At 36.7% G+C, this 14,246-nt stretch overlaps 1 long non-coding RNA gene across 1 annotated transcript; it reads left to right on the top strand.

Annotated features, from left to right (window-relative positions):
• The first annotated feature begins 2,119 nt into the window (after positions 1–2,119).
• Positions 2,120–3,481, top strand: LOC122361701. Its single transcript, XR_006253013.1, has 3 exons — positions 2,120–2,146; positions 3,193–3,222; positions 3,436–3,481. It is a non-coding gene; the product is annotated as an uncharacterized LOC122361701 (long non-coding RNA).
• The last annotated feature ends 10,765 nt before the right edge of the window (positions 3,482–14,246 follow it).

The following is a 14,246-nucleotide window of genomic DNA, read 5'->3' as shown; positions in this document are numbered from 1 at the left end:
TACTGGCCGCTGCTGTGTAATGTCAGGTAATTACATGGTGAATACATAGCAATTGTCTACTTATTATAAAGTGTAACACTTTCTTTACCATTGAGTGGGTTGTGACATATATGTAGTTACGCAAACATTACGCTGTAGATACTACCGTGTACCAATGTATATTTGCACTGTGGTTACATACTACATACACATATAGTGACTACAGTATGTAACTACACAGTTTTTAGGTTTTTAAGTTTCAGTTTCAGTTTTTAATATAACTGGGACTAAAAGTGATGCTTAAAATTTGTTGAGAAACATTTAATTCACTCTTTACATGTTTAAACTGGCAAACCTGTTGCTTTGGAGAAATTTGGAAAGATCTATTAATGTGCTACAACTAAACATTAATTTCTATTTCACCGCTGTTTCTGAGAAACCAGGTCATCGTATAAGGCTGACAGTGCATGTAGACATTCATATTCCAGCCAGAACTTCAGGACAGGTCATCTCAAGAGCTGAACACATCAATCAAGCCACCGTGGCTCTCATCCTAAGTGTAACTCTGTGCATTCCCGGCTCTCCAATCACATCCTAATACTTTCCCCCATCAGGTTAATGCATCTCATCAGAGGACTTAATGTCCAGTACCAGCCTTTAACAAGCACGGCAGACAGACACACACTTACACATTGGAACGTGTCCCGAAATGAGTGACCATGAGAGACAACATATTGCATTTTCAGCCAGTACAGACATCAACACATACAGGACTAAATTAATGTCTAATGTAGCTGTAATTACTCTGCACTAAAAGCATTTCATGGAGGCAGACCCCATCAGGTTTCCCTTAATTTCCTGTATTAGTTGCAGTTTGTATTGCACTGGCAATAGATAAATTGGTTTTTTAGCCTGTCAGTGTCTGGCACTAAAAATCTATAGTAAAATCTGTAAATCATATGAAATAATTAATTGTAATAATCTGTATAATTTCAAAGTTAACTAAATAATAATGAATACAACATTTTAAAAAGTAAAGCTAACCATAGTTATGTCTCTATATATTAAAAGATTTAGTTTGTCATTTCATATATTACGCACATTTACAAATCATTAAAAATAATTGGAATATATTTTTACTATTAAAACTATTATAGTTTTTCCTAATCTAAAGTTGTATTAATAAAAAGTTGTCTATACGTGTGCATACATCCATAATAGATTTTTGTGTTTAAATAGTCAAATAACACAGAAATCATTTTTTTATGTATGTATGCACACACGCAAAATAGATTTCTGTGTTTAAATATTGAAATTATTTTTTTAAAGCCTAAATGCTTTAAAATGGCTTCATTTATTTCTAATGTTTAACAGCTGATGTTTAGCTCAATAAAGCACCACTGCTAAAAATATCAAAGCTTAAGAATCGCTGACCTCACTAATCGAGTAGTTGGATGTTCAGATGATCGTGAGATCATCCCTAGCCGGAACAGATTAGAAATCGTAGATTAGCTGTTTTTCATCACACAGAGCATTGCAATGCCCCGTTTATCAGTGTTGGATGCCCTTGGTTTGGGAGACGACCAGAAAGTGCATTAATGAAATGAGTCAGCCCAGTGCTTCAGTGCCAAAAGCGCCTCAGACACAAAGAGAGAGAGAGAGCGGAGTGTGTGTCTACATTGAGAGTAAACTCTACCAGGCTCTGAGTATGGAACAGAGTGCTTTAGACAAACATCAGCGCCCCATAAATCCACAACCCTCTCTAAAGGAGCAGGTTCTGTTGCCTGTTTGGATTTATGACCCAGGCGTGATGTGGGCTTTGGAGTGTGTGTATGACATGGAAGATGAACTAGACCTCTTAGATGTTGGTGTGTCATGTTGTTTCATACACCACAGATCTGATTCCCTCTCCTTATATCCCATTAGAAAGAGGTGGTGGATGGATGGATACAAGGGGCATTTTACAAGAGCTTCTATGTACATGCACAGGGCAGACGTCTGCTCAGTGCATGCTGGCAGGAGTATCAAAGTTTGCATGATAGTTTTCATGCAAAGATAATATGAGTGGGCTCTAATGGCTTCAATGTCTCTCTCCTCTTTTTTTTTTTTTTTTTTTCCTTTGTGTCTTCTTTTGCTGCAACTGCATCAGAGGCCAACAGCATCCCAGGTGAGCTGATAATGTCCTTAAGGCTGAACTGAAGCTGTCTTTATAGGCGGTGAATGTATTAATGATGTAGAGAGTGCATATGTAATTCACATATACAGATACTTTCAAACATAATAGTACTCTCTTTTACCACAGTGAAAAATACTTAATGATCCACAATAACATTATTATAACATTATTACATATAAAAGTACCACATTTTGCTTAATTGTAATGTTTAATTGCAACATATAATTGCAAATAGTGTTCAGTGTTTGTGGAATTTGTAACAAACTGCATGTTTTTACTGTACAGTTCTACCATAGTCACCAATAATAATCTACTCCTCAATTTAATGTTGAAACTCAATGTAAAATGCACAACACTGTAAAAATGTCTTAAAAGTTGTTGAAAAAACAGGCCAAAGATTATTGGAATTTTTTTCGAGTAAATAGCGTCTTTTTAGTCTTTCCACTGTACATTAAAATTTCACATTTAATTAAACATGTTACTTGACATTTCTTTTTAATAATTTTCTGCAGTTTCTGAATGTAAACAATTTCTACACCAATGTTTGCCTAGATGACTATTCATCATAGATTTGCATTTTTATTTCCACTTTAAAAGCAAACAATTGAGCTGTCACATTAGATAAAACATCTAAATAAAATAAATAAATAAATAAAGGAGCTAAACTACAATTTTCCATAAAAATGCGAAGCGGAGAGTTTTGTAATTACCACTTTGTCAAATGATAAAAACTTTAGGTTGCATATAATTTTAAGGCATCCTTGTTACAGAGTAAATATGCCTTTAAGTGCTGAGTAATCTTAATGAACTACATGTACTTACTATATGGTTTGGAGTTAGCATCAGGGTCACTGTAATTATGCATAATTAATTGTTATTACAATAGTAAAACCTGTTTAACAATGACACCTTAAAATATAAGTGCAACCCAAGCCTAAAAAATAAATAACAATAAAATAATTAAGATTTAATATCATTGTATGTTCTGATATACATCTAAAGATGTTCTTTTTGCCCACTTTCTCTGTTTCTCAAAGGATTTGCACACATGATGATGGCGGATCAAGGTATGCCACACCCCTTCACCGGTATTCACTCTATTCAGATTGATTATGCATGCTGTTGAATTGACTGAATTGCTGTGCACCAGAATGAGCTAAACTGTAACTCTGAACCTTGAATGCATAGATGTGAACTGTGCTTTGACGGATTCTTCATATCTCTCCATGCTTCCCTCTGGATACTCTTTATCTCTGTTCCTTTTCATCTCCTTTCTCAAGCCAAGGGCAAAGGTACAGAACAGTTTTCTTCTTCAAGTTGTGCTCTCTTGTGTTTACATCCATGTTTTTAGTGCTTTTTTTTGCTAATAGCTGTTCACCATGTCTGACTTTTAAAAAGTGTAATTAAATCAGTGTTAATTGAAGACAAACACAAAAGGTATTCTAACTCAGTCTGAATGGTCTTAACTGTAGGCGTCTGCCTCCCTGGTAGTCTTATACCTGTAGGTATTTGTATCAGCTGCTAAAATGCATAAACGGCACAGTATGACTCAGTCTCATGAGGGTTTATCTAGCTTGAGACCATGAATGATGCTTTATTTGCCATGCGGTGTTTTGTTGTGGTTTTGATCTTGCATGTGGAGTTTTGAGAAATGTTGTGTTTGTGTTCAGCCAGGTGCCAAAATGACTTTCTCATGTTTTTTAAAGAAGGAGAGAAAGAAAGAACTGTGATATTTCAGTCTGGCAGTACATGTGTGCTGTCATGTCATTTCATAGCTGGCTCCTCTAGGGAGGCTTGTAGATGGAGCCCGATTTAGCCTTGACTTGCTGTTGGGCTGAGCATCCCTGTGGGCGCTGTTGTACCACATGTCATCCCTGCCGTCTCACCCGATCCAAAAATTTCCTGTCTCAGAGTGGCCAAATAACTTCATTCTTCAATAGACAAGGCTTGAATTGTCTTGATTCTTTACAGGGACTTAAGTGCATCCACAAACGTGCAATTTTACACAGCATAGCTGCATTATTTAAAAGTTCTCAGGTTTTGTAGGGTTATTGCCAAATGTTTCTCTCAGCTTGGACCCTTTTTTCTTCACAATAGAAATATGTTGCAGACCTGAGTACATTTAGCTTCAGAGTAGGAATGTTTGTTGGTGCAACATATGTGAAATCTTATATGCTTGAATTTTTTTAGGAGTTGTTTAGTTGGCAGTGGTCAATTCTGAAAGCATAATAAATTAATGAATGCAACAATTAAACTTAAAAAAATCACACACACACACACACACACACACACACACACACACACACACACACACACACACACACACACATATTGATTTGCAGTTGGTTTGAATGCAGCCCAGTCTAATAGACCTGCACATAAGATGCCCTATTTAATTTAAGCAAATGAAAACTAGACTCTGAGGACAGCCTTACAGATATTTTTTTAAATTTGCACACAGTGTATAGAGATATCCTGTATCCCATAATTTTCCGAAATTTCAATGCTTGTCTAAGATATTGGCTCAGAAAATTGTGTGTATAAAGAGTAAAAGAGTAAAAATCGTGTGGATGTACCAGCTTCTTAATTTGCAAATTAATGCAAATTACGACTTGTGGGCTCATTTACAAGGAATACACAGCTGATCAGTCGAACCATGTGTGAAAATAACCAGTCATTGGACATTAGAAATTCGTAATACAGTTTAAAGGGGTGCTGACTTTCTGTTGCATGAATATGAACTAAAATAAATCCAGGCATATGCTGCAATTCCACTTGCCAACCTAGTTTCTTCCCTCAACCTAATTTAAGTGCTAAGTCAGAGCCCAGTCAAGCGAGAACCTGGCAGACTGACAATACAGTATAGCCAGTCAGATGCATTAGCGGCGTTATTTGCCTGCGTTGCATTAAAAGCGTTTGTATTGTAGAGCTGTCTCCAACGCTGTCTGTCTCTCCCGCTACACTTCCAGCAGCGTTAAATCCCTCTGCTAGACTGAGGGACATTATTACAAATCAGCCTGGCTGTATGCCCAAGTTAAGACGACAAGGGCTTCCATTTAGGAGCCCATTTGCATCTGAGTGATTCTACTGAAATGTTTAATTTATCTGCGTTTGTTTCCATCGCATCTCTTCCTTTTCACCTTTCATCGCAGCTCGGGTTTTACAGCGCAGACAGCTCTCATTTTAAACCTTTCCTCAGAAACCTCTTGCGTGTTAAACCTTAGGAAGGTTCCTAATTGTAGCACTTTGTAATATTTGACAGTGTTGTGTCTGCAGTATCATAAAGGGAGGAAGTGAGAGGCAGCAGCTGTTTTAGGTAGCCCAGGGCTTGTCGCTCATGTCTGCGTGATCTCACGGCTCTCGGGGCGCCATTCTTCTGCTTCGTCTGAAGTCAATCATATCAGTCAGTGCCCTGTTCTTCTCTCTGGCACAGGCATATGTCAGCAAACAACAAAAGTTAAAGGACAGTGATGAAGAAGTGTCTCTCACTGTTTTTAATTCTGTAATCTTTCTTTCCGTCTGTTAGTTTATCTGTGATGCAACTTCCTTTATTTTCCCCAAGGAAACCTGTTAGTGCTCAGAGGTAGTGTTTTCTCAATTTAGGAGACATGGTATCAAAAACTTTCTCAAGGACGATTTCTAAAAGCTCACACATAAGACAGTCGTTACAGAACAGTATAGAACTATAAAATTAATATGAATGGCAAGCTTAGATATTTTGGTATAAAAAGACTATTTGAGGTAGTATTGATTGCAGACTTTGGGAATATTTGATGTTTTGGGACATTTATGATCTTTTCTGAACTGGAAACTACTTAAAGTTAAGTAAAATTATTGTGTATTGCATAGAATGGGATATTGAATAAAGTTTGTTGAAATCTTGAGACAGGTGTGAGATTACTAGGGTATTTAAATCTAAAAATTCAAGATACATAAGCTCCATTTTACTCAGAGATCTTATCAGACATTATAGAGTTCTCATTTTTGGCTCATTGAACTATCAGCTTTGTTTTAAATGCCTCTCCTTATTGTTTTGGATAGAAAAGTATACAGCTAAATATAAAATTATATACAATTTATTGAGGATAGCAGAATGACCGAATGTAGTATCTCTAAACTGTTCCTCCTTGAATCATTTGCAAAAAATATTCATTATAGTGAATTAAATCAGTAGAAGTCTGCAAATATTGTCTGCTTGGCACAGCGCGGTTAAGATTTGGTTACTGTGGTTCTGGTTCAGACCTCCCGGAGATTTCTCAAGGCATTCCGCGCAAATTGTGCGAGGTCTTTGATAGATATTAGTTGGTACAGGAGGCAGTAAATGAGTTGACCTTTTTCTCGGACTGGCAGTGGAGAGTCTGAGCTTTGTTACAGGACAGAGGGGAGTAAAACACTGCAGCTCACGCTATGCTGATGAACTCACACGCGAAGGTAATGCGTTGCAGCCATTATGCAAATACTATGCTAATTATCTAATCAGATTTGATTCCATTAAGGATGTAGCCAGCTTCCTAACCTTGAGAAGGCAGGGACTGATCAGCTCACTCTCTCTAAATTAGTTTATTCTTTTTTTCTTTACAGACATTTAATTTTTTTCTAAATAATTTCTTTTTTCTTGTCTGTTTTAGTTTCAAGATTTTTTTTATTTCATTTTATTTTTTTCAGTGATTTTATTTGCTTTCCCTCAAAAAACTTTTCAAATGCTGCCTTTTTCTATTCTATTCTATTCTATTCTATTCTATTCTATTCTATTCTATTCTATTCTATTCTTATCCCTTTATATAACCTTTTTTCCTCCTGTTTTTCTTTGGTTTAATTTATCCCCCTCCCATTTTTCCTGGCTTTTCCAGCCTTCTTTTAAGTTCTTTAAGTTTCAAGTACATTCCTATTGCAGTACAATTGCCACCCTGTTCCTGTGCGGCGTTTTTATGGCACAGACATAACAGCGTTCTGCTAACAGAACGCTTTTTCCACACATCTGAAGTCAGGTTTCCCTGACAGTGAGGTGACACATGGTGTGTGTGAGAGCCAGATAATGAAATCTTTATCACATGTTTGGGAGGCCCGTAATTCCATTTGCTCTACTAATCCCTCGGTCACTCTGTCTCTCTGTCATTTACCGAACAAACCTGCCTAACCAGAATTAACCCTGGATTCATCTACAGTTTACTCTCTTTTTAATGGCACAAATGTACTTGAGCCTATATAAACTTGCACTTTTAAAATAGACCACTATTACGTTCTTAATAAAAGTAGGCTACTGATGGCGATATCTAACCAAATACAAAATGCGTTTGCAGAGTCCCCTATTTGATAAGAATGTGATTAGGAAACATGCCGGTCTGATGTGGCTTGCAGAGTTGTGTTTTTGTATTTCATGTTGTCTGTAATTTATATAGCTTTTTTTTTTTTTAAATGTCATGCTCTGAATACTCCTCAGGCTCATCATCAGTGCAGGAAGAGCTCTTGAAAGCCTGAGTTGGAGCCACCTTGCTGGCTGGCTGCTGATCAGGCGCGATGGCCTCTCTTGTGTAATCAGGGACCAGCCACACAGGGCGTCCTTTAACAAAATAGCCTCATCACCTCCTCCTCCGTGATCTCCCCCCTCCCATACGCTGTAACCGAGACAACAGAACTCCTCACCGTCCCCCTCCTCACTTGAACCTCTATTTTCAACGTCCCAAAGGCTCTTTCAGCGTGCCACTGAAAAGAACATCAATCACACCTGATACACACATGTACACACAAACAAACAAAAACAAAGCCTTATTCCACTTGTGCCTGGTCCACCATCTGAATGCAGTTATGCCCATAGTTACCTCAATTTCCTGAGTCACACCTGACATATTAAGCTACTGTACACAACGATTTCCTTTCTGGTCCCCAGAGGAACAAGTGCCATTTGATTATGGCTAAATGTGATTATTGTCCTCTCCCATCCAACTGGCTTGTAGGGCGGTCTTTTTGTCTATGACAAAACAAGAGAACAAGGCGACCACTCTGATAGTGAGTGGACCAGCCCTGGATGTTGCTCAGCCGAACAAAAAACTGTTAATTATTTGTTGAAATAGGCATTCATTTTAACAAATGAAATGAACAAAAAGAAAGTAAATCAGATGCATGGAAAACTGTTTTTGCAGAAATAGGGTTTTACATGATTCTTGTATAAGCAAGAGCTACATGTATTATTTTTTATGATAATTTCGTTATATTTATATAATCATTAATTATTATTATAATTATTATTACAAAAGATTCCATTATTACTTATTCTTTTGAAAAAAAGAAATGAAATGGCTTATAGCTGAAGTTTGTTTGCATATCTGTATGCTGAGTGATGAATGCAAGATATTTTTGGCCGGTCTCATCAGACATGCAGTAGGAGGCACATTTCTGAAAAAAAAAAAAAATGACTGCTTATTTAAAACTACTTTCAATTAGTGAGGGATTTAACCCCTTCATGCTGGCAGGGAGAGGAGGGTTTGGAGCAAATGGTGGTCTGCACACAGAATTTCAAAGTATAACTCAAGTGAATGGATTGTTTAGGGTGGTATCTCCTTTAAGATATTACCTATCTTTTTTTTAAGACATCTCTTAACTATCATATGGTTACATCTTTTGGAAATGTTCTGCTTCCGACAGTAATAAGATTTTTTCCATTCAGAGTGAATAGCATTGGTCTGTTATTTGTCATTTGAAAAATGTCATGTTTCAGTAATGGAAATTGATTCAGAAATGGCACAACTCTGTCTCTATGGATAATTTGACAAAAATAATACTGGGCAGACCTAGTAGGTTCTCCAGTTTGTTATAGTAAAACTATAGAGAGATGTAACCCTATTTACTTTTTACACACAGAGCTTATATATGTTTTTATGCTTGTTTTTGTCCAGAAAATTCATATGAAATTAAATGCACACATTTCGATTAAACATTCTAATGTTTGAAGTGGTTGCAAGGCAAAAGGCCTGTCTAGGCTGCAGAAACATTTTCATACATATATTTTTGGGGATTTCTCTACTGGTGAGGGTCAAGACTATATTTATTTTTAAATAACTAAGATACAGCGTGTTTTTTTTTTTTTGTAATGACACCTTATATAAGAGTCAAACAAAGGTAGAGGTCATACAGTGCCGAGCAGTAATTGCGTTACTAGAAGTGGGCGAATGTGAACGCATCTGGTGTCCACTTAATACAGCCTATTGATCCTCATTATTTTATTGTAAAATGAGACAGCAGTTAGTTTTCTATTCACACCATTACTCTTTAATTGTAGATACATGAAATGCAAGCATATTTAGTACTAATTAACAATCAGCCATTGAGAGTTAGTTTGAGACCATTCTTGTTTCAGCAGGCTTGTGTAGTCTCAAATGCTTGATGCTACTGTAGTAAAGTTAGATATAACATTTTTATGTACTGTTCATTAAGAGAATTACTGAGATAAATAGGTAATATAGGAAGCAACTTAGAGATGCATCCTCTGCTCACCAAATGGATCAAAATCGTCACAAAATGAAGCAAAACCCATGATAAAACATCACAACAACCAGCAATCCAGCACCCCAGTGTGTTATTTAATGCAATTCAAAGTTTAAAACAGCAAGAAAAATCAATCATTACAGTGTCTACTTTGTATATATGTGTGTGTGTGTGTGTGTGTGTGTGTGTGTGTAACCATGGACTACAAAACTAGGCCAATAAGGGTACATTTTTGTACCCTTATATAATGATTTAACATGAGAGGCAAACTATTTGAAAATCTAGAATCTAAGCGTGCAGAAATTGTCTTTTGTGATTGGTTTTCATCTCTGTTTAGGGATGTTAGAACAGACAAAAAAGACTAAAAACTGCTCTTTTCGAAAACAGTGGAGCATGCATGAGCTAGCTTTTCTATAAAGCTAGTTACATACAGAAAGTGGTGTCTGAAAGGCTGTACATTCATTTTGGCCAAAATTGAAGATTTTGGAACAGTTTCATCATGTTAGTTGAGATGGTTGGTATCAAAGCCTCCGTTGTTTTTAATATTATGGTCCAGTGAAGCAAGTTAATCAAACCAAAACAGATGGGCCATATTTTGAATGATTCTGCTTTTATTTGCTGTAAAGGTCTGGGGTGAAACATTACAGAGTGCTTTATCTGAATAAAACAACATAAGTCAATGTGATGTCCTAATTTAAATAGCTACATATGTGTGTGCTTGTGAATCGTGTGAGACAACCTACACATCATAATCATCCACACACTCCTGGTGCAACTCTGGTTGCACATGGCCAACTCCACTCTCAAGCCGTTTGTTTCAGATGCAGCATAGCATGCAGGCCTCTGTCCTGGTTTTCCTGTCTTGGTTAATTCTAACCAGCAGACACTTTGGTGCAGCAATTACACTGGGTTTGGAATCTAATTATGTGAAGTTCTTATCAAGAATTTTCTTCCTGTTATAATCCACATGTGATTAAACAGTGTGTCACAGTACTGACTCACTTACATATCAACCTTCCTTATACTGAATATTATGGTAATACTTCACAATGTGCAGTGCTATATACTAGAATGCATCTCACTGTGAAAGGGACACTTGATGTCTGACTTAGATATGGGTGTGGTTTTCTCTCATTCATACATTATCTGTATTAATTAGAATATGTTTATATATATATATATATATATTTATTATTATAATTTTTTTATGTGTCTTTTTCAAAAAATGTATAGAAATTATTATATCGCTACTTTGTACATAAAGTAAACACACCTGAAATGATGACTGCTGAATAAATTTCTCTGGGTGGATGGCTGATTCTGACTCCACTTCTTTACCCGAGTCTCACTATCTCGCTATGTGTGTATGTGCTGAGCAATGCTTGAATTGTGTGCGTTGTGAAATATGCATGAGAGTCGGGCAAAGGGCCATGAGGAAGCATGGCTTGTACTCTGGCTGGAGTTGAGAACTCCAGGCCAAGAGTGTGTATACACATACACACACACGTGTTGTTGGCACAGTACAAAAGTGGACTTCACTGAGCACATGCTCAACAGCAGGTTGTACAGTCACTAAAAAAAGCTGACAATAAGGCTTGTTTTTGTACATGCACAGGTTTTCGTTTTTGATTTTAAATTTTGACAAAGGATGCACAATACTTGCTGGTAAATTTTTTTGGCATATTGTAAAATCTAATTACAGAAAGAAGAAATAAAGTTTAAAAAAATAGAAGAAAATAAAAAAATAGTGTTATTTAAAATTTCTTTGTATTTTTTTTTCATTTCCTACTTTTAAAAATGGAGTGAAAATAGTTTTACATTTATTAATTTAGTAATAAACATTATCATTATATTAAATTAATGTAGGTTAGGAAAACGTTTGGAACAAGCAAGGATTACTTTTTATTTTTTGGTGAATTACACCTTTAAATGTTAAATTTGAATGATTTAAAAATGATTAGTTTTAGTTTGTAGTATTTTATTATTATTATTTAAACATTTTTCACTTTCCTCCTTGCTAATGCCTGGCACCACTGTAATTGTGTGTTTCTGTGATAGATCCTGTCCTTTGTTGTGCACACTCTGACCTGTGCGCTTGGTTAAACGCTGCACCTCTTATTCTTTCCTGCTCTTCTCTTCCTAGAACACAGGCACACCCGGAAAGTAACCGGGTGTCGGTATCTTTGCCCGTCTCTTGTGGAGTAACCCCCCCAGTGCTTTGGAAGCCTGAGATGGTCACCCCGATCTTGGCCTTGCTGTGAAAGGATAGAGTCTGGGGACTCAAGCCAGTTGGAGAAGCTACTGCTACCAAGGGCAGGCAAACAAAAGGATGATTGTCTGTCCTAAAGCAAGCAATATTTCATCTGGAGGGCAATTACTTTGTGCCCAAATGCTCAATTCTGAACTCTGCCGTTTCATACAGTGATTGACTGTAAGATCAAGCCTTCTGCCGATGTTTCAGAAGACATTTGTTACGCTTTCATCCAAATATGTCACTGGAAGCTGACGGCAAGGAAATGCCAAAACTGAATGCTGTTCCTAATAGTAAGTATGATGATATAACTGAAGTTTCAGTGAACTCAGCTGAGAAATCCCATTGGCTCAAAAAGAACGCTTACTCGTGGCGTGTCAGATAGCAGAGGCGATACCAAATTTAGAACGTAATACATCTGTTGTGTTTAGAAAACATATGGCTAGACACCAAGCGTGTATTTAGAATACTTAAGTGAACAGTCTGTAACCTTAGTTATTAAAAGCTTCATTTTTAATGTCTTAGCTAGATAATTGTCTTCGTTTTAATATATTTTATATAAAATTTAAGATACAGTACAAACACACACACACACACACAGATACAATAACACACACACACACACTTACATAACAAGACTGGACTCTACGTTGGTTTCATATGGATTACTTTATCTGAGAGAACATCTGTTTAAATGTACACTACAAAGTTATCTAGATATAGTTCCCAGTGTCACTATGTCAAGTTTGCTCATTTTTGAGGAAATTAAGAAGTCTGTTAGAGACTAATGCTTTATTTCACAAAAGCACAATGTTTTGTTGAAATGATAATGTATATATTAAAGTCAACCTTTAGAGTCAAATGATGTATTGCTCTCTACTATCCGATATAAGTCCCATATCAGAAAAAATGCTATTGATTGTTGCGGTTTACATATTTAATTTTTTTATTCACTAATACAGAAAGAACGAGTTTCCATTGTAGGTAATTTTTTTAGGTTTGATAACTCTAAAAGCATTTTAGCAAGCAACCCTATGTTGGTAAGGAATAAGAACAGTAATTTAATCAAATTGCAATTTTAAAGTAGTAATTACTTAATTTAGATGGATTTTTTTACACTGATTAATCATTTGGCAGCAATAGCATGAGTGTCATTTAGTAAGGGTAGGCTCTTTGAGATCGCATTTACGAATTATGACTATTTAGATAAAAAGCTGTTAACGCGGTGGTGCAAACATTTTTATTTTTAGCTACAAATTATTAATGGTTTCGTGTTACAATCCAAATATCCAAAGTTAACTGATCCCTTGAGGAGGCTGTTAGTGTCGTGTCTTTAATCCACCATCCACCATCACAAAAGCATAGGAGAAAAAGCGTAGTCTCAGCACAAACATGCGGGTCTTCACTTCGTGAAAGCTCGGGACAGAAATGAAAGACTCAAAGACAGCAGCAGCCCTTCATGTCCCAGATTAATCGGTATGTCTAGCCTGCACGAGTGGGTTTGCCCACACGCAGGGAAACTGCTGATATGATACGTGCGTGAACGCTTATAGGTTTCCTCCGCATGACTATTTGGTTTCATGTGTGATCTGGAGCACGACGCTTTGTAATGTTATCAATAGGATAGAAACGAAAGCGACACATCGATTATGACATCCTGTCTTGCAGAAGCTAATACTTCTTTTTCTTGTAGTGGCGCGTGGTTTCTGCGCCGGATTGATTTTTAAAAGTTTTATGTCTACATGCGAGATATATCGATCTGGACACAAACATACACATTTGTTACGGACATCTTTGAATTGGCTTGTCGAATAGCCGCGGCTTCATGCTGAAGGTGTGACTGTCAAGAGGTCACTGCTTGATTACCATTTCCTCGTCACTCTCCCGTCTAAGGTGTGGAGTGATGGGTAAAGCATAGCTTGAGAGCGAGACCACCTTTGTGACATTCAAAGTGTTTGGCCAATTCGTTAGCGAGTTTGATGTCATCATGTGTCGCGTGTCAAGTTTGCTGCCAGGGTTTCGTAAGTCTTGCTCATAAAAGTGAAGCATTACAGCCAGATGAGACTTCTCTGTTTACACCTACTGGCATCCATGGCTTATGACTTAATATAGACACCCTTGGTACAGGAGTGTTTAAGTATTTTGGTAAGTTAATTTGTATTGAATAAAATATTCAGCAATTTTAGTTCAGCTTCCCACGCAAGAGCAGCTGTTTACCTGAAATCTGTTCTGATGGCAGAATAGTTATATTAATTTGCTGCCTCTGCAAAGAATAACTGGTCTATTCAGACTGATTTTGCCCACTTAATAGCATTATTTGTGTTCGGATTACAGCCTCATTTTTACTTTTATAATGTG

The sequence above is a fragment of the Puntigrus tetrazona genome, chromosome 17 (genome assembly GCF_018831695.1).
Source record: "Puntigrus tetrazona isolate hp1 chromosome 17, ASM1883169v1, whole genome shotgun sequence".
NCBI lineage: Eukaryota > Metazoa > Chordata > Actinopteri > Cypriniformes > Cyprinidae > Puntigrus > Puntigrus tetrazona.
Note: the sequence above shows the minus strand (reverse complement) of the source record. Positions and strands in the feature narration are given on the sequence as shown.